Source organism: Camelus bactrianus, chromosome X, assembly GCF_048773025.1.
Source record: "Camelus bactrianus isolate YW-2024 breed Bactrian camel chromosome X, ASM4877302v1, whole genome shotgun sequence".
NCBI classification, from domain to species: domain Eukaryota; kingdom Metazoa; phylum Chordata; class Mammalia; order Artiodactyla; family Camelidae; genus Camelus; species Camelus bactrianus.
This window is the reverse complement of record NC_133575.1, coordinates 85,477,963-85,497,302: the sequence shown is the minus strand read 5'-3', so window position 1 is coordinate 85,497,302 and position 19,340 is coordinate 85,477,963.

Here is a 19,340-nt window from a genome sequence, read left to right as displayed (position 1 = left end):
ATATAAACATTCGGTTCAAATATGATTCTTTTTCACATGAACGGCTCAATGTTGTAGCATCCTGAGACATATTTAAGGGTCATCAAAGCTTATCAATATACTTCTGATCAAAAATTCCAAATTATGTTCCCAGAAACCCACATATCAAATACCAGGCATTCCCTAAAAGTACTTTTTTACCTGATGAAAGAGTGTGTCTGACTTTCAAGTGAATAGGTAGCCATTAAAATGCATGCCAAATAGAACAATCTTTCTAAAAATTTAAAAGCAAACATGTAATACCATGAAGTTGCGTCTCACAAGTCCAGATAGTGAGAAATGAATATAATGAAGTTCAAAGTTAATTAGACTACACAAAAACAAAAATCTTTCTACAATTAAAATTAACATTATATGATAGGCTGGGGGGAAAGGCACTTAATTTGACAATATAAAAAGTATGAATTTTAATTGACAAAACTGAACGTGCAAAAACCAATCCCAAATAAACAAAAAATGGTTATTTGAACTGCAACTCTTATTCCACCAGTCAGAGAAGAAATTTAAACTTAATAATTATTTGGACTTTTCCTCATTTATCCATTAGGTACATTTGCGAAGGTCTGAGAGATTAGAAAAAATAGGGATAACCCACTGGTCTATTGTCTACACTAGTCAGCATTAATACACTCATTGCTTACCTAGTCTATTGCTATGACTGTGCAACTTCTGTGTCTTGTGTGGCCATGGAAATCTTTGTCAAAGCAGGGAGCCCAGATACCTAGGGTCATATCCACTGTGGTCATACTACCTCCCTGGGTGATGGGTAGGCATAAGTCCCTGATATTTTAGTAACCACAGTTCCTCATATCCTTTCCTATTCCTAGTGAATCGCTCTCTCTCGCTCTCTTTCTCTTTGTCTCTCTCTGCCCACCCATTAAGCACTTGTACTTCTACCCCTGTCTCATCCCATATAAAATGCAATTACCTCTTTCCCTTCCCTTTATGAGAATTGTATCAAAGAGCTTAAGCAAAAAACAAACAAAAATCCAGTATGAGACATAGAGACAATTTTTGCTTTCAGTTTCACTTTATAACCTTTGTGCCTGCCCAAAGAAAAGGAACCCTCCATAAACTTGGAGAGAGTAAGTTCAGTTAGAACAAATGAAGACCACAATTAGTTATCACCACTTACATATGAAAAAAATTAATTCAACTTAGTGTAATCAAAGAAATAAAAATTTTTGAAAAATGAAACACTATTATTATTAGATGAGGAAGTCCAGAAATTCCTAATCATTTATCATTACCCTCTCTACAGTCCCCTCACTAGTACCCTGACCCTTTTCTTTCTGTCCTGTTGCAGCTTCCAAAATATTGTTCCTCTAGATCATTGTCTTTCTCTCTTAATAGTCCCCACTTTTGAATCTCTTGGTATCACACCATACTACCCATCACCCATCCTTGTTGCAGTCATATATAGACCCCCACATCATTCGTCCTTATTTCTTAAAACTTCTAGCACTGGCTGGCTGTCATTTCCTCCAACACTAATTCTGATTCTTGATAAAATTAGTATCTACTTGGATGATTCTGTCAATATCTTTCCTCCTGTAATCCATGACTTCCTATTCAATCAATCTTGACCACATTATCTCAGTCACCCATTCCCACAGTTATACACCCTAGACCATATCATTACCAATAACTATGCTTCATTCATGAGCTTAGTTTCAATTGATGCACTTTCAGACCACAATCTTCATTTCCCAACTGGCTCCTTCTATCACTGGACTCCAAAAGTTGACTTCATATGGACCCACAATTCCTTCATCCTAACATCTTTTTACTGCCCTTCACCCTCACTCAAAGAAGTACTCAATCACTTATTTGCTCAGCTAAGATTTTGTGATGTATCACCTAAGAAATCCTTTGCATGGGCCCTTAACGTCATTGTCTTTCTATAGCTTAGCAAAATTATAAATTTCCTTGAATCAAACTCTTCATCTCCTCTACACCCACATCAGTTCAGTTGATTGTGGCTATATAAAACACACAACTGTGCTAACTGGTCTCACTTTGAATTTTTGCCTGAAAACCATCATATCTTTTGCCCATTTATAATTCGGTTGTTTGTCTTTCTGTTGTTGTTGTGTTTTAAGAACACATTATACATTCTGGATCCAAGACATTTAACAGATATGTGATTCACAAAATTTTCTACCTTTCCATGGAAAATCATTTGGTTTTATTAGTGATATTTGTACCATAGAAGTTTTCAATTTTGATGAACTCCAATTTACATTTTTTTCTTTGATCACTGTACTTTTGGTTTTATATCCAAGAAATCATTGCCAAATCCAATGTCATGGAGCTTTCCTCCATGTTTTTTAAATTTTTTTATTGAAGTGTATTCAGTTACAGTGTGTCAATTTCTGCTGTACAGCATAATGTTTCAGTCATACATAAACATACATATATTTGTTTCCATATTCTTTTTCATAAACAACTTAAATATATCAACAGATGACTGGATAAAGAAGCTGTGGTATATTTATACAATGGAATACTACTCAGCCATAAAAAAGAATACAATAATGCCATTTGCAGCAACATGGATGGATTTGAAGATCATAATTCTAAGTGAAATAAGCCAGAAGGATAAAGAAAAGTACCATATGATATCACTCATATGTGGTATCCTTATGTTTTCTTTTAAGAGTTTGATAGTTTTAGCTCTTATATTTAGGTCTTTGATCCATTTTGAATAAATTTTTGTGTATAATGTGAGACGGGAGTCCAACTCATTTTAATTTTTTTATGTGGATATCCAGTTGTCCTAGAACTATTTGTTGAACTTATTTTTTCCCAATTGAATTGTCTTATTTCCCATGTTGAAAATCAATTGACCGTACTACAAAATATTGACTAAGGAAATTAAAGATGACTTAAAGAAATGGAAAAATATCCCATGTTCTTGGATTGGAAGAGTTAATATTGTTAAAATAGCCATAGTACCCAAAGATGTCTACAGATTTAATGTAATCCCTATCAAATTATCCAGGACATTTTTCATAGAACTAGAATAAATAATCCTAAAATTTATATGGAATCACAAAAGACCCAGAATTGCCAAAGCAATACTGAAGAAAAAGAATGAAGCTGGAGGAATAACCCTCCCAGAATTCAGACAATATTATAGAGCTACAGTAATCAAAACAGCATGGTATTGGTACAGAAACAGGCATATGGATTAATGGAACAGAATAGAGAGCTGAGAAATGAACTCACAAACTTTTGGTCAATTAATCTTTGACAAAGGAGGCAAGAACATGCAATGGAGTAAAGACAATCTCTTCAGCAAATGGTGTTGGGAATGGACAGCTGCATGTAAATCACTGAAGATAGAATACTTCCTCACACCATACACAAAAATAAACTCAAAATGGCTAAATACTTAAACATAAGACAAGACACTATAAATCTCTCGGAAGAAAACATAGGCAAAACACTATCTGACATAAATCTTAGCAATGTTCTCCTAGTGTAATCTACCCAGACAATAGAAATAAAAGCAAAAATAAACAAATGGGACCTAATTAAATGTATAAACTTTTGCACAGCAAAGGAAGCTATAAGCAAAACAAAAAGCAACATATGGAATGGGAGAAAATATTTACAAAAGATGAGACTGATAAGGGCTTAATTGCCAGAATATATAAACAGCTTATGCAACTTAATAAGGAAAAAAAACTACTCAATCCAAAAAATGGGCAGGAAACCTAAACAAGCAATTCTCCAATGAAGACATATGAATGGCCAATAGGCAAATGAAAAAATTCTCAGTATTGCTAATTATCAGAGAAATGCAAATCAAAGCTACAATGAGGTATCACCTCACACCAGTCAGAATGGCCATCATTCCAAAGTCCACAAATGATAAATGCTGGGGAGGCTGTGGAGAAAAGGGAACCCTCCTACACTGTTAGTGGGAATGTAGTTTGGTGCAGCGGTTATGAAAAACAGTATGGAGATTCCTCAAAAGACTAAAAATAAACTTACCATATGATCCAGCAATCCCACTCCTGGGCATATATCCAGAGGGAACCTTAATTCAAAAAGATACATGCACCCTAATGTTCATAACAGCGCTATTTACAATAGCCAAGACATGGAAACAACCTAAATGTCCATCAACAGATGACTAGATAAAGAAGAAGTGGTATATTTATACAATGGAATACTACTCAGCCATAAAAATGACAACATAATGCCATTTACAGCATTATGGATGTCCCTGGAGAATGTCATTCTAAGTGAAGCAGGCCAGAATGAGAAAGAAAAATACCATATGATATCACTCATATGTGGAATCTAAAAAAAAAAAAAGAAGAAGACAAATGAACATATATATAAAACAGAAACAGACTCACAGACATAGAATACAGACTTGTGGTTGCCAAAGGGGGAGGTGAGTGGGAAGGGATAAACTGGGAGTTTGAGATTCGCAGATACTGATAGGTATATATAAAATAGATAAATAAGTTTATACTGTATAGCACAGGGAAATATATTCAATATCTTATAGTAGCTCATGGTGAAAAACAATATGAAAATGAATATATGTATATTCATGTATGACTGAAGAATTGTGCTGTACACCAGAAATTGACATAATATTGTAAATTGACTATAATTCAATAAAAATATCAATCAATCAATCATCCATTGATAGCCTAATGAAGTTTCTTTTGTAGATTCATATGTTCTTTCCACTTGCTGCCTTTTAAATTCTCCTTTTGTATTTGATTTTTTGCAGTTCTATTATCATGTGTCTTGGAGAAGATTGCTTTGGATTAAAATAATGGAGTGATCTGTTAGTTTCATGAATTGTCTTAATCTCTCCCCAGTTGTGGGAAGTTCTCAGCCATTATTTATTTAATAAGTTTTCTGACCCCTTCCCTCTCTCTTTGCCTTCTGGAACTCCAATGATTTGGATATTGGTTTTATTGAAAGTCTCACGTAGACCACACAGGTTTTTTCCCACTCTATATTGTTCCTGTCCTCTGTCTCACTGATTTCACTGATTCTTTCTTCTGTTTGATCTATTTTGCTGTTTATGTACTTTATTGCATTTTTTTCACTTTATTCATTGAATTCTTTAGCTCCAGACTGTATGCTTGGTTCTCTTTTTTAATGATTTCTATCTCTTTGTTAAATTTCTCATTTTGATTGTGTATCATTTTCTTGATTTCATTAAATTGTCTTTCTGTGGTTTTTTGGTAGCTCACTGAGTTTCCTTAAAACAGTTCTTTTGAATTCTTTGTTGTGTAAGTCATAGATATCCATATCTTTGTGTTTGGTAACTGGAAAATTATTGTGATCTTTTTGTGATGTCATGTTCCCTTGATTTTCCATGACCCTTGAAGTTTTTTATTGCTGTTTTCACAGTTGAAATAACAGTCACCACCTCCAATCTTTATTACCTACATTCAGTGTAGAAATACCTTTCATCAGTTCTACTGTAAATTCTGAGGCTCTCTCAGACCTTGTATGGTTACAACTGCTCCATGTTTCCTGTTCCCTCTTGTGGCAGAATTCTTAAGCTTGTATGGCTTCTCTTGATCTTACAGTGCATCAGTCCAGCTGCTGATAGCCTCTCTTTTGTTTTCTTGAAGGAGGCACTACAGCTCAGTTTTGGACTTTTCCCCTTGCCCACAAAACCTGGCCTGCTTTCTACACATATTCCCTATCTTCTTCCAAATCTCGCTCTCATGGCCGCCACAGGGAGACAGCTGCAGAGCAGAGTTGGAGGAGGAGTGTGTACTCAATACACTGTGTGTCTCATTGGACCAGTCCAGGAAATCTGTGGTTGAGATTTCCCCTGAGCTTGTGGGTAAGTTTCCTAATGGAGTCCAGAATGCAGTCACCAGGAATCATGTTCCTTTAATACCCTCCAGGAATCTTTTATGCCACTCCCCTGATCTGTTTCTTCACCCCAGTCACGGAGCTCCCAAGTCAATATTCTGGGTGCTGTGAGAGAAAAATGATTCTCTTTGGCAGTGTCCCACACAGCTGGGGAAGCCATGTGTTTTCCCATTCACTCTCCCATTCTCCCCTGGGAGAGACCTCAGGCTGATTAATTTAGCCCTAAACTGTGCTGCCTTGAAGGAGAGGTGACGCTAGCAAAGTGAAGTTTCTTTTACCCATTCCAATGTGTACAAACTTGTAATTTTTTTTTGCTCCAAAAGAGTGCTGAAATTTCTCCTCTGGAAATATGAACTTCCACAAAAACTCTCATTCATAGCTGTCTACCCAAGTCAGTGTTCTCCAGTTGCTCCCAGATCATAGCCTAGAAAGAACCAGTTGACAGTCTCCTGCAGTTTCCACAACTAGTACCAAGGTCTATCGGTCTACCACCCAATGCACAGGTGGGTAAGACTCCTCCCAGGTCCTTTGGCATATGGTGTTGGATCCCACAGCTACCACAGAGGCACTTTTATTTGTAAATGTTTGTTGTTGAAGTGGGGGGACAAGCACAAGGGATGACTTATAGTACCATGATGGTGATGTCCAGATGACTCCAACATTTGATTCATCTTACTTTTGGCATCTGTTGATTATGTTTTCATATTCAAGTTATGATTTCCCTAGTTCTTGGTATGACAGATTTATATTGTTTCCTATACATTGTATTGATTATATTAGGAGACTCCTATTTAAATCTTTTATCTGATCAGTCAGCCACCATGCCTAAATTTAACACCCAGGTCCTGGTCTATTTTTGTGGCCTGTGGTTACAATGACAGTTCATTTATTTTCAGAGGCTTTGCAGTGTCATTTTGGTCTGTTTGGTTTATCTGGTGCTGCTGTAGCTCCCACTGGCATGTACTTATGGGGTGCAAGATGTTTCCCCTAGGCCTGGGTACCTGGTGTCTCTGGGTGGGAGAGAGGAGTCTTGGGCTATGTGTCAAAGAGGCTTCTCTGGGACTGAGGTCATTGTGACATGGTTTCCTCTGTCTGTGGTTGATGGATAGTACTTCTCTGGCTGGTCACTTTTAGGAACTTATCTACTGGTGATCTAATGTCTCTGGATGGGGAAGAGGAGTCTCATGCTAGTGGAGACAAAGAAGCTTTCCAGGCTGGGCTGATTGTTGTAGTGGAACCCCTCTTGCTGGTGTTGCCAGGCTTCCCCAAACATCTTCCAGTGTGGGATTGGAGTCTCTAGCCCAGAGAGGAAGAAGAGTACCTCCCCTGGCCACTTATTCCTCATGCAATTCTTGATAAATCTCCTTTTCTGGTAGTGTTGGGCTTTCCCAATGTTGTCAGAGGGACTCTCATTAGATATGGGGAGAAATGAGACTATCTGGACTACCTCTTGTTACTCAGTTGGAGGCTGGGAATACTTTAGACAACTTGCCACTGTGTTGTTTCTGCAGCCTTGGGAGTCCCGAACCTCCTTGCCTTCCCCTTACCACCTTTCAGAATTCTCCTTTGGTTGCCAAATACATTGTAATTTCAGAGTTTACAGTTGTACCTGGTGAGAAGGGGTACAGAGAAAGGAGTCTGCTCCATCTTTTCCCTAAAACTTGCAGTGACCTAAATAATGTATCTGTGCATCCTTTTATTGTCTTTCCTTCCTCTCTTTCTCGTGTTATCAACTCTCCAACTCTTGCTTTCTGAGATTATCTCTCAAATAAACTATCTGAACCCAAGTTCTACTTTGAGTGGAAGCCAAACTAAGACAAATCCAATGGGCTAAAATAGGTTAACAATATGAACAATATAGTCATCAAAAGGAATATACATAACTTATAAACTTATTCAAGTATGTTTGGCCCACTCATAATGAAAAAGACAAGAATGAGAACAAAGGTAACTGTTTTTTTATCCATCAGATTGGCAAAAGTTAAAGATTTTGATATTATACCACTTGTATGTGCTATTGTTGCACTCCCTTTGCAAGGCAATTTGACAATAGCATTCAGCACACATTCTTTTTGAACCAGCTATTTTACTTCTAGAAATACATACTACAGGTATACTCACATATGTACACAGTTACATGCACAAGAATCTTTGTTGCAAGATTGGTTGTAATAAAATACTGAACTAGGGGGACAATACTGAATTTCCATTAGTAAGTGATTTGTTTAAAAAGTATAGTAGATCTATTCAGCAGAAAATAGGCTATTAACAAAAATGGAGCATATCTATGTGAGCCATCTCTCCGATTCATAAAAGGGGTAATACAAGGTGCAAAAATATACATAATATAATTAAGAATTATATTATTTATATTACATAATAAGGTTTAACATAGACAATGTCTCTGAGAAAGGAAAAATAGTTTCTGAGTAAAATATCTACTTTTTATTTTCTATCCCTTCATACTTTTAAAATTTTTAGTTATACCCATATATTACTTTTTCAATTACAAAAATTCACCAAACAATGGATGTTGTGTTCCTCAATTGTAATTGAAATTAATCTTCAGTTTAATTTTATCTATTGGTTTCAGAGAGAAAAACAATTTGTTCTATAAAGCTTATGCATAAAAGCACACGCACACACACTCCAAAACGTTAAAAGTAATTATACACATAGAGGTAGGACTATTTACTATCTTATTTTTTCTTCTTAATTTTCTGAATTGTTTGTAACTTGCATGTATTACTTTGATAGTAAAATAACAAAGGCCTCTCCCGTCAAAAAACATATTTTCATAAACTCTGCCTTCACAATCGTTGTCCTCACTGGAAAGCTCCTTTATCTTATCACCAGCTATTCATTTTCCCTTGATTCCACAACTTTGGTCTAATTGCTGCTTTTGGAACAAAATAAAAAACAAAAATACAAGAGAGAAAAGGAGTCCTCTGACCTGGACTTGAGCTTAGGCCTTTAATGCAATATCTATCAAGGAGATTAGATGAAACTATGTTCTGCTTCACTTAATTATTTTAAGTAAGTGCTGTAAAAAAAAAAAATCAGAAGATGAAAATAGCATCTATTTTCCTACTGACTTAGGAAGAAAACTCAAACTTGCTTTTCCTCTGAACCATATCAGCCACTAAGTGGAGCTATAGGATCAAGTATGAGAAATGCAAGGTATGAATTTAATTATTTTATGAAAATAGATAGAGTGATATTCTTGAAGTTTTCCAAGAAAAATGACAAATATTCAGGCCTTTTTTCTTCCCAAAATTTCACTCCCTTGCTCAGAATGAGTATTCAGAAGCTGAGATGTTGAAGGGCTGGATGAGTTCACTAGAAGGCCTAGGGGTGGGACACATAGGTGACACTTATATTCATTATCCTACTTCATACTAGATTGTTTAAAACAATTGCAACATTAAAGAATGTACAACAATTTCAGTATCATAGAATGTTGTCCTTCTTATTTAAAATTCTACCTCCAGCATGCCATTCCACTATGAACCCATGGTTACTGAAAGGCTTATATAACTTTACACACCAAGAGACTAGAAAAGAAAAATGCCTTAAGTTGATGTAATTCTAATAAAAATTTTGTTAAATGTTTCATATTCTAAATTGATAACTCTTACCGCTTAATTTTTCAATATCTTATTGCCTAGAGCAGTGGTTCTCAACTGGGGGCAATTTTGTTAGGGGACATTTGGCAATGTCTGGAGACAGTTTTCATTGTCACAAATGAGTGGTGTGGGTGCTACTAGCATGTGGTGTGGAGAGACCAGGGATGCTAAGGAGGATGTACTTTATACTTTCCTTAATGCATTTCAACTACCTTTCATGACCCATGATAATACAATACAAAGAAAGAAAAGAAAGTGACAGAAAGATGGAAGGAAAGAAGGCAAGAATGAAGGAAGGAAATGAAAAAACAGTAAGTGAATTGCCCAAGATCATTTGAATTAAAATTCAGCACTCCTGACTTTAGGGACCTTTCAGAAAGCCACACTATCTCGAAACTTGATACACAGTGTTACAACAATTTTGAAACTGTTGTTTGCACAGCTTCCATACGGATATATACATAAGTAAGTTTTTATGTGAATAATCATGTGTGCGAATATATATAAATAATACTAGCCTCTCTTGTTGAAATTACTATGTGTCAAATACTGTGCTTAAGCAATTTATACATATTACTGATGGATGTTAAAATTGCAATAACCCAAAGAGGTGGTGTTTTTTCTGCTTCACAGATGGAAAATTGAGGTTCATGGAGGGGAATAACTTGTCCAAGTTCATAGGACTTGTAAGTGGAAGAATCAGGGTTTAAATCTGAGATATGCTGACTCAAGATTATGGGTTTTTTCCCCTATTTTTAATATACTTTATTTTTTAAAGCAGTTTTAAATTTATAGCAAAATAAAATGGAATCAACTCAACCATGATCTCATCTTGTACCACCTCTCCCATAAAGCCTACTAATACAGGACACATGAGCACCTTCCTACACACACATATAGCTATAGATGTTAACTGTACTACACATATATGTAACTTAAAGGTAGCTTAATCAATAAGGGTAGTAGCAGAGACTGCTCCTAATACCCATTTTTATGAAGCCTGATATAGGTCCTTAGATTCAATCAGCCAAATAATAGTATTTTTAGTTGGAAATGTAGCTCCCTAGAATAAAGAATAAATTTCTGAGCCACCCTACATGTGACATGTGATTAAGTTCTGGCCAATGAGATGAAAGTGGAAGTGCCACGTGACAGCGTCCAACAACCTTCTTTATAAAAGTGCCAAAGGTTGCACTTTGTGCCTTTTTCTCATCTTTTCCTCTGTCCTGCTGCCTGGAATGTGGCTGATGCCTCAGATCTAAAGATGAGGGCCCCGTTCAGCAAAGTGGACAGTGAACTGGATGAGTTTAAGTTCTCTAGGATTTCATTGATCAGAGCTGCCATGTCACCCTGGAAACATGAAACTCCAGATTTTACACAAGAGAGATACATTTTTAAAGTATTTAAGCAAAAGCAATTTTGAATTTCTTAGTCACTGGCCACAGATCCTAATCCTAACCATCATAAAGATAAAGTATTTTTCAAATGGAGAAATGAAGGCAAGGAATGCAGTCAGGCCTTAGTCCCTATAGATTATACCAGAACAATGCTTTCCCAGACAGGACCACCCCGCCTTCAAATCTATGGTATCTTTTCCCCAATGATATTGCCTGAAATCCACATGAAGAGATACTCAACTCTTTGATAATGCTGGAACACAATCTTCCTGAAATAAAAGCATCTTAACTCAGTGAAACTAAATCTGCTTCCTCTTTGTCATATAAACCTCCTTATAGACACAGCTGACAGATATGTGGAAGAGATTGAGTCTGTGCTGACTAAACCTTAGCAGTGTCATCCTTGATGAAGCCCCTCGTTAGATGCAATTCATCTCCTAGGGAAGAACTTGACTTTGTACACTGAAGATCAATATGCTCTGTTTAGAGACACATCTGACAAACTATATGATGGCAGTAGAGACTGCATGGCCCTGCAAATGAACCCAAAGTGGCAGAATATAGACTCTAGTAACATGAGTCAACCACGTAACAGAGACTGAAGTTAAGGAACAGTAAGTATTGGTATAATATGTGGCATTCTAACAACATTAAGGCATACATGATTGAACCCATCTTGACCCCACTCCAAAAAGGCACCTTTGTGTCCTAGGAGAAGAAATAGCTGTGAGCATAAAACTAAATGTGTTATAGCACAAGAGTTCTTAGCATGTTTAATATTAAACCTTTCTAAAACAGCACAAAGATGTGATTAAAAGGCATTTTCTTATAGTTCCAAGAAGTTTAAGCCCAAGAGATGATTATAACAAATGATTATATCCAAAGCACAATGTGATGGTGCACAATGAAGATAATGACTCAGGCAAACTCTTAAGCTATAGTTTGGAGTACTGAGTTGGAATAAATAACCAGTGGCATTTGAACAGACAGGGGATCCATGAAGTGGGGCATTGGACAAATTTGACCCAAACGATGGCAGCAGTAACTAGCCCTTATAGGTGTAGAGTGGCAATCAGCAATAGCAATCACATGAGTCTTTTGCAGTGGCAGCAAGATAACAAGGGTGAGAATGGATGAATTCAGGGTGTGACACACGTCCAGGTAATAATAGCCCTGAAAGCAGTCCAAGTGGAGCTTGATTCAAAATTCACTAACTTTTCTTGAGTATCTAACATTTTGAGTCTCTTCTGGATGCTGGTGACATAGCAGCGAACAAAACAGACAAAATCCTTTGTCCTTATGGATATTATTTTCTAGCAGAGTGAGACACCAAATATGCAAACTGAATAAGTAAATTATAGAGAATTGTAGAAGATGAAATATTATGGGAAAATAAAGAATGCTAAAGGGGAGGAGTGCTGGAGTTGTTGGCTGCAGTTTTAAAGAGAGTGGTCAGGGTAAGTCTCACTGAGTTAATATTTGAGCAAAGATTTGAAAAGAGGTGAGGGAGCAGGCCATGTGTCTATTTCAACAAAGTGCATCATGGGAAGAGAAAATAGCAAGTACAAAGTTCTTGAGGCGGGAACATACCTCGTATGTTCAAGGAGCAAGGAGGTCAGACTTGCTATAGTTGATTGAGGTGATGAATAGTAGAAGAGGAATTCATAAAGTTAAGGTCTAGACCATTTAAAGGACTTGGGATGTTATTCTAAGAGAATGTCACTATATGGTTTTATGCAGAAGAAACGTATGAGCTGACCTAGATATTAAAAGGATTACTCTGACTTTCTGAAAATAAACTGTAGGACACCAAGAATAAAAGAAGTTAAAAAGTTATTAAAACAAACAAATTGAGAGAAGATGGTGGCTTGGACCAGGGTAATAGCATTAGAGGGAGTGAGAAGTAGTTGGCTGAAGACATTGTATGTAGGCAGGGCCAACAGATTTCCAGATCAATTTTATTTATGGAGTACAAGAAAGAGAGAAGTCAAGGATGATTCCAAGGTTTTTGTTCCATGCAAGTAAAAGGAACTGAAATGAACTGAGATGGAGAAAAATAAAGGTGCAGTAGGGTTTTTGTTTGTGTGTTTTGTTTGTTTGTGTGTTTGGAGTGGATCAGTAAGTTGGTTTCAAACATGTCAAATTTTTAATTTCCTTAGACAGCTATGAGGAGATGTCAGGTAGGCAGCTGAAGAGTTGTATAGCTAGTAATACAGCCATTAGATGAAATGAAATCACATAGGCGGTGAGTGTAGATTGAAAAGAAAAATGGTCTGAGAATTGAGCCCTGAGCCTTTCCAATTTTTAGAGGTTCAAATGACTAGGAGAAACAAAAAATAAGACTAAAAAGGAGTGACTATGTGGTAAGTGGAGAATCAAGAATATGTGGAATCCTGAAAGCCAAGTAAAAATAAAGTATTTCCAGGAAAAAGAAGTGAATCAGATAAAAATCTGATTGGGGTTGATTAAAGAGAGTGGGAGGAAAGGAATTGGAAACACTGAATAAATACAACTCTTATGAGCAATTAGGATGCTGAATAAAAGTACAGCTTGGCTGCATATTGGAAGATGGAGAGAAGCAGAATGAAGGATGTCCTTGCTCCTGAACCTGCTATATCTATAGACATATAATTTGAGGAATTTGATCTTAAAGGATGAGTTGGACAAGCATAAAGCTTCCTTGGAAATCTGAAGGAGGAAAATGCATACATTTTGAGGGAGCAGGAGCATGTATCAATTTGAAGTTTGTTTAAAAACTTGGGAGTCAAGGTTTAAAGATGCCCATATTTTCTTCTCAAATACGTAGTAAACAATTTTTATAAAAGGCAAAGTGCTTGATAGTTAATGCTGAGTAGGGCAAATTTTTAGATCAAGATGCAGATTACATGTGAGACCACCCTAAGGGATTCTCAAGGAGAAACTCGTAAGAGGAAGGGCCCTAGAAACAGGAGCCTACACGTAGAACCACTCTGAGCTATGTTAGTATTAGAAGTATAAAATCTATTGCCAGCAGGACAAGAGGAAGGTGAGAGACACCATGCAATTCAGATTTGAGCTCCTGGAGGAAAGCTCTATTCAGGGCTAGATATACCATCAAGAAATACAGTGATACTTTTATAACCTTTGCTTTATTCTACAAATAAATTTGAACTCATAATATGGTCTGCACTTTTATAGATAGTTGGGATACATCAAGAACAAAACAGAAAAGGAGATACACTTTCATGACTATTATGTTCTAGAAGGGACAGAAAATAAACAGTAAATGTAATAAGTATGTAAAATATATGAAACTTTAGATTGGGATAAATTGTATGAGAAAAAAGAAGACACAGAGTAGGATTAAGGTAGATTCTAAATACCAAGAAGAAATAGAATAGGAAGATATTGTGTACACGTTACCCTGTTTCCTCCAGTGGTAACACATTGTGATATGTTACAAAATCACAACCATAATATTCCCATTTTTTAAAATTGAAGTATAGTCGATTTACAGTGTTGTGTTAGTTTCATGGAAGCAACCTAAATGTCCATCAACAGATGATTGCATGGTACATTGATACAAGCAAGATACAGAAAAGTTCCATCAACACAAAGATCCCTCCTATTGCCCTTTTATAGCCACTCTTTCCCTCCTCTCACTAGATATCCTTGTGGTAAACTCAGTATAAACTCATGTTTAGCTCAGTAATAATACAGATGGTTACATATAGAAATGTTTATAGATATGTGTACATACACTGGTTAGTATACACACACACACATATCTCTTTGCCACTCTAGTTTGTTATCACATAGATCATTCTAGCCTTCTCTCCTTGCTTATCTCTAGCCGCTCCCTCTGATAGTAAGAAACCTATTTCCTACCATTCTCCATCCATATACTTATTGTTAAACTCCAGTATTACATGCATTTGGTTTCAAAATTGTTAAACCATACCCCAATGGGAAAAAAAACTGTATCACCTGGAGTAGAGTGCTAATATGAAGTTTATTTTATCTTTCATTTTACAGACTTACTTAGGTCAGCACATTTCCCACCCAACCCTCTAATGTGAAGTTTTTTATACATTTGTAATACAGTTAGATTTTCTTTTCACAGTCTGCATTCCTTCATGAGGTCCTCTGACTTCCTAAATCATTTTTAGAATTTTTATACATTAACTTTCAGTCTTTATGCTGTAAATTTCTATGGATTTTGAAAAATGCAGAATGCTGTATAACCAATATCAGTATCATACAGGATCGTTTCACTGCCTTAAAAATCACCTATGCTGTATCTATGTAATCCTTCTTCTTCCTGAAGCACTGAAAACTACTGATACACTTACTGTTTCTATAGTTTTATCTTTTCCAGAATGTCATGTAACTGGAATCATACACTATGTGGCCTTGTCAGATTAATTTCTTTCACCTAAAAATATGCATTTAAAATTCAACCATGTCTTTCTATGGATTGATAGTTCTTTTCATTTTATCACTCAATTATATCCCATTGTGTGCCTGTCCCACAGCTTATTTATCCATTCTCCTGTATAAAGGCTTCTTGGTTGATTCCAGTTTAGGGCAATTGTGAATACAGGTTTTTGTGTGGACATAAATTTTAAAATCACTTGAACAAATAACCAGGAGATCGATCACTGCATCATAAGACAATGTTTACCTTTGTAAGAAATAGCCAAAATCTTTTCCAAAGTGGTTGCACCATTTTGCATTCATACCTTAAATGAATTAGAGTTCTTGTTGCTGTAAAATTTTGCCAGTGTTTGATGGTGTCAGTGTTTTAGACTTTAGCCATTCTAATAGGTTTATACTGGTATTACATTGTTTTAATTTTCAGTCCCCTGATGCCAAGTGATATTGAACATTTTTTCATATGCTTCTATGCCATCTGTATATTTTATTCAGTGATGTATCTATTCAAATATTTGCCCACATTTCTACTGGGTTGTTTGCTTACTGTTGAATTCTAAGTATTATTCGTATATTTAGACACAAGTCTTTTATCAGATATGATTGATTGTGCAAATATTTTTCTCTTTTGCAGAGCAGAAATAATTAAATTGTTAAAGTCCAAGTCATCAATAATTAAATTTATATTTACTTGGATTGTGCTAATGGTTCTGAGTCTAAAAACTCATCACCCAACCCAAGCTCTCCTAGATTTTCCCAATATTTTCTTTTAGATGGTTATAGTTTTGTGATTGAGACTTAGACCTGTGATCAATTTTGAGTTAATTTTTGTGAAAGGTGTAAAGTCAGTGTCTAGGTTAATTTTTTCTTTATATAGACATCCAGTTGTTCCCACACCATTTGTTGAAAGAATATCCTTGCTCCATAAAATTACTTTTGCTCTTTTGTCAAAGGCCAGCTGACTATATTTGTATGGATCCATTTCTAGACTCTTTATTCTATTGATCTATTTGTTTATTCTTTTGCCAACACCATGCTGTCTTGTTTCCTGTAGCTTTACAGTATATCTTGAAATTTAGTAGTTTGTGTACTCCAACTTTGTTCCTGTTCTTCAGTATTATGTAGGCTATTCTAGATCTTTTGCATTTCCATCAAGCTTTTAAATCACTTTGTTGATATCTACAAAATAACTTGTTGAAATTTGTATTGTAATTGCATCAAATCTATATATCATGTTGGGATGAAGTGGCATGTTAGTAATACTGAGCCTTCTAATTTATGAACAAAGAATATCTCTTCATTTATTTAGATCTTATTTTGTTTCTTTCATCAGTGTTTTGTAGTTTTCCACATATAAAGTTCACAAATTTTTAAAAATTTATATCTGAATATTTCATTTTATTTGGTGCTATTGTAAATGATACCTTTTAAAATTTCAAATTCCATTTGTTCATTGAAGGCATTTAGGAAAGCAATTTATTTTTTGTGTATTATCCTTGAAATTTGTGACCTTGCTACACTAACATTATTTCCAGAATTTTTTGTCAATGTCATGAACTTTTCTACATAGACAATAATATTTTTAAGGAGTGTATTATTTCTTTCTTCCCAGTTTTTGTACTTCTCATTTCCTTTTCCTGTCTTACTGCACTAACTAGGACTTCCAGTATGATGTTGAACAAGAGTGGCAAGGCAGGACTTCATTGTCCTGATATTAAGGTAATAGGGTCCAGTTTCTCAACATTAAGAATGACGTTAGTTGTAGGTTTTTAGTAGATGCTGTTTATGAAGTTGTAGAAGTTTCTCTCTATTCCTATTTTGCTGAGATTTTTTCATCTTGAGTAGGTATTGGATTTTGTCAAGAACTTTTTCTGCATCAATTGATATAATTATATGATTTTTCTTATTTAGCCTGTTAATGTTTTGGAGTACATTGATGTATGATTGTTGAACTGGATTTAAAGTGAAGATTTTTGCATCTATGTTTGCAATAGATACTGGCCTGTAGTTTTCCTTTCTTATAATGTCTTTTTCTCATTTTGGCCTTAGGGAAATACTGATTTCATGGAATGAGTTAAGAAGCATCCCTTCTACTTCTATTTTCTGGAAAATATTGTGGGAAATTAGTACCATTTCTTCTATAAATGTTTGGTAGACTCCACGAGAGAAACCATCTGGGCTTGGTAATTTCTTTTTTGGAAGGTTATTGATTATTACTTCAATATAGTCAACAGATATAGACTTATTCAGATGACCTATTTTTCCTTATGTGAGCTTTTTTTGTGAGTTTGCGTTGTTCAAGGAGTTTGTCCATTTCATTTAAGTTATCAAATTATGGACATAGAGTTGTCCCTAGTATTTTTTTATTATCTTTAAAAGTTCATAGGATCAGTAGTAATAACCCCTTCCATTTCAGATATTGGTTATTTGTGTCACTTCTTTTTTAAGTTTTATTCCTGTATAGGATTTAGATAGATAAATAAATAAACTTCTTAAGGGCCACAATAGATAACTGATACTCCTTAAGCCACAGTGCCAGAGAGAGATGGGCAATATGAAGAAGCAGATGAACCACTACCAATTTAGAAAGCAAGAGAAATCCCCTGAAAGAATGATCAATGAAATAGACATTGACAGCCTACTAGATCAAGATTTCAAAAAAGGAGTGATCAAAGTACTGACGGAACTAAAAGAGATAGTGTTTAGAGATATAAAATATGTCAAAAATGAAATTGAAGCTATAAAGAAGAGCCAAGTAGAACTGGTAAACTCATTTGCTGAGATGAGAGCTGACCTAAAGGTGATACAAAGCAGACTAGATAATGCAGAGGAACGAATAAGTGGCCTAGAAGACAGGACAACAGAAAGCACCCAATCAGAATAGCTACAAGATAAACTAATAAAAACAAATGAAAATAGCATAAGGGACCTATGGGATAATATAAAGCGTGTGAATCTATGCATAATAAGGGTTCCAGAAGGGGAAGAAAGAATAAAGGGGATTGAAAAGGTATTTGAAGAAATCATGACTGAAAACTTCCCAAACTTAAAGAAGGAATCAGATATCCAAGTACAGGAAGCTCAGAAGGTCCCAAACAGGAAGAACCCAAACAGACTCACACCAAGACATATCATAATCAAGATGGCCAGAGTCAAGGACAAAGAAATGATCCTAAAAGCAGCAAGAGAAAAACAAAGAATGAGTTACAAAGGAACCCCCATAAGGCTCTCAGCTGATTTCTCTACACAAACACTACAGGCCAGAAGGGAGTGAGTGGCAAGATATATTCAAAGCCCTGAATGAAAAAAAGATGCAGCCTAGGATACTTTATCGAGTAAGGCTGTCCTTTAGAATACAAGGAGAGATAAAGAATTTCACAGACAAGCAAAAACTACAAGAGTTTAGCAACACTAAACCCATGCTAAAAGAAATATTGACAGGTCTACTCTAAATAGAAAAGAAGCAGGATGCTACAGAAATGAGAAGCTCATAACAGGAAAGGAGATAACTGCCATGAATTACAAAAAGAATAAACACAAAATTGTAAAACAAGACATCTAAATCATTAAGAGTGGGAGAGGGAAGCAAGAAAATATAGAGGTTTTTTTTCTTTTTAAAATGTTTTGTTCTTGGTAGGATGGGTTTGAGCTTATATTACTATTTGTTTAATACAAACAGTTACAGTAATGGGTTAATAGACTTACAAAAAAGGGTAACCACAAGCCAAAAACTTACAAGTGAGTCACAAAAACTAAATAAAATCCAAGATAATACAAAGGAAGATTACCAAAACACAAAAGGAAGAAGAAAGGAACAAAGACAAAATACCAAATCAACTGCAGCAATAAGTTCAAAATGGCAATAAACACACATCTATCAGTAATTACTGTAAATGTTAATGGACTAAATGTGCCAGTCAAAAGACATAGAGTGGCAGACTGGATAATAAAGCAAGAACCTTCAATATGCTGCATACAAGAGACCCACTTTAGGGAG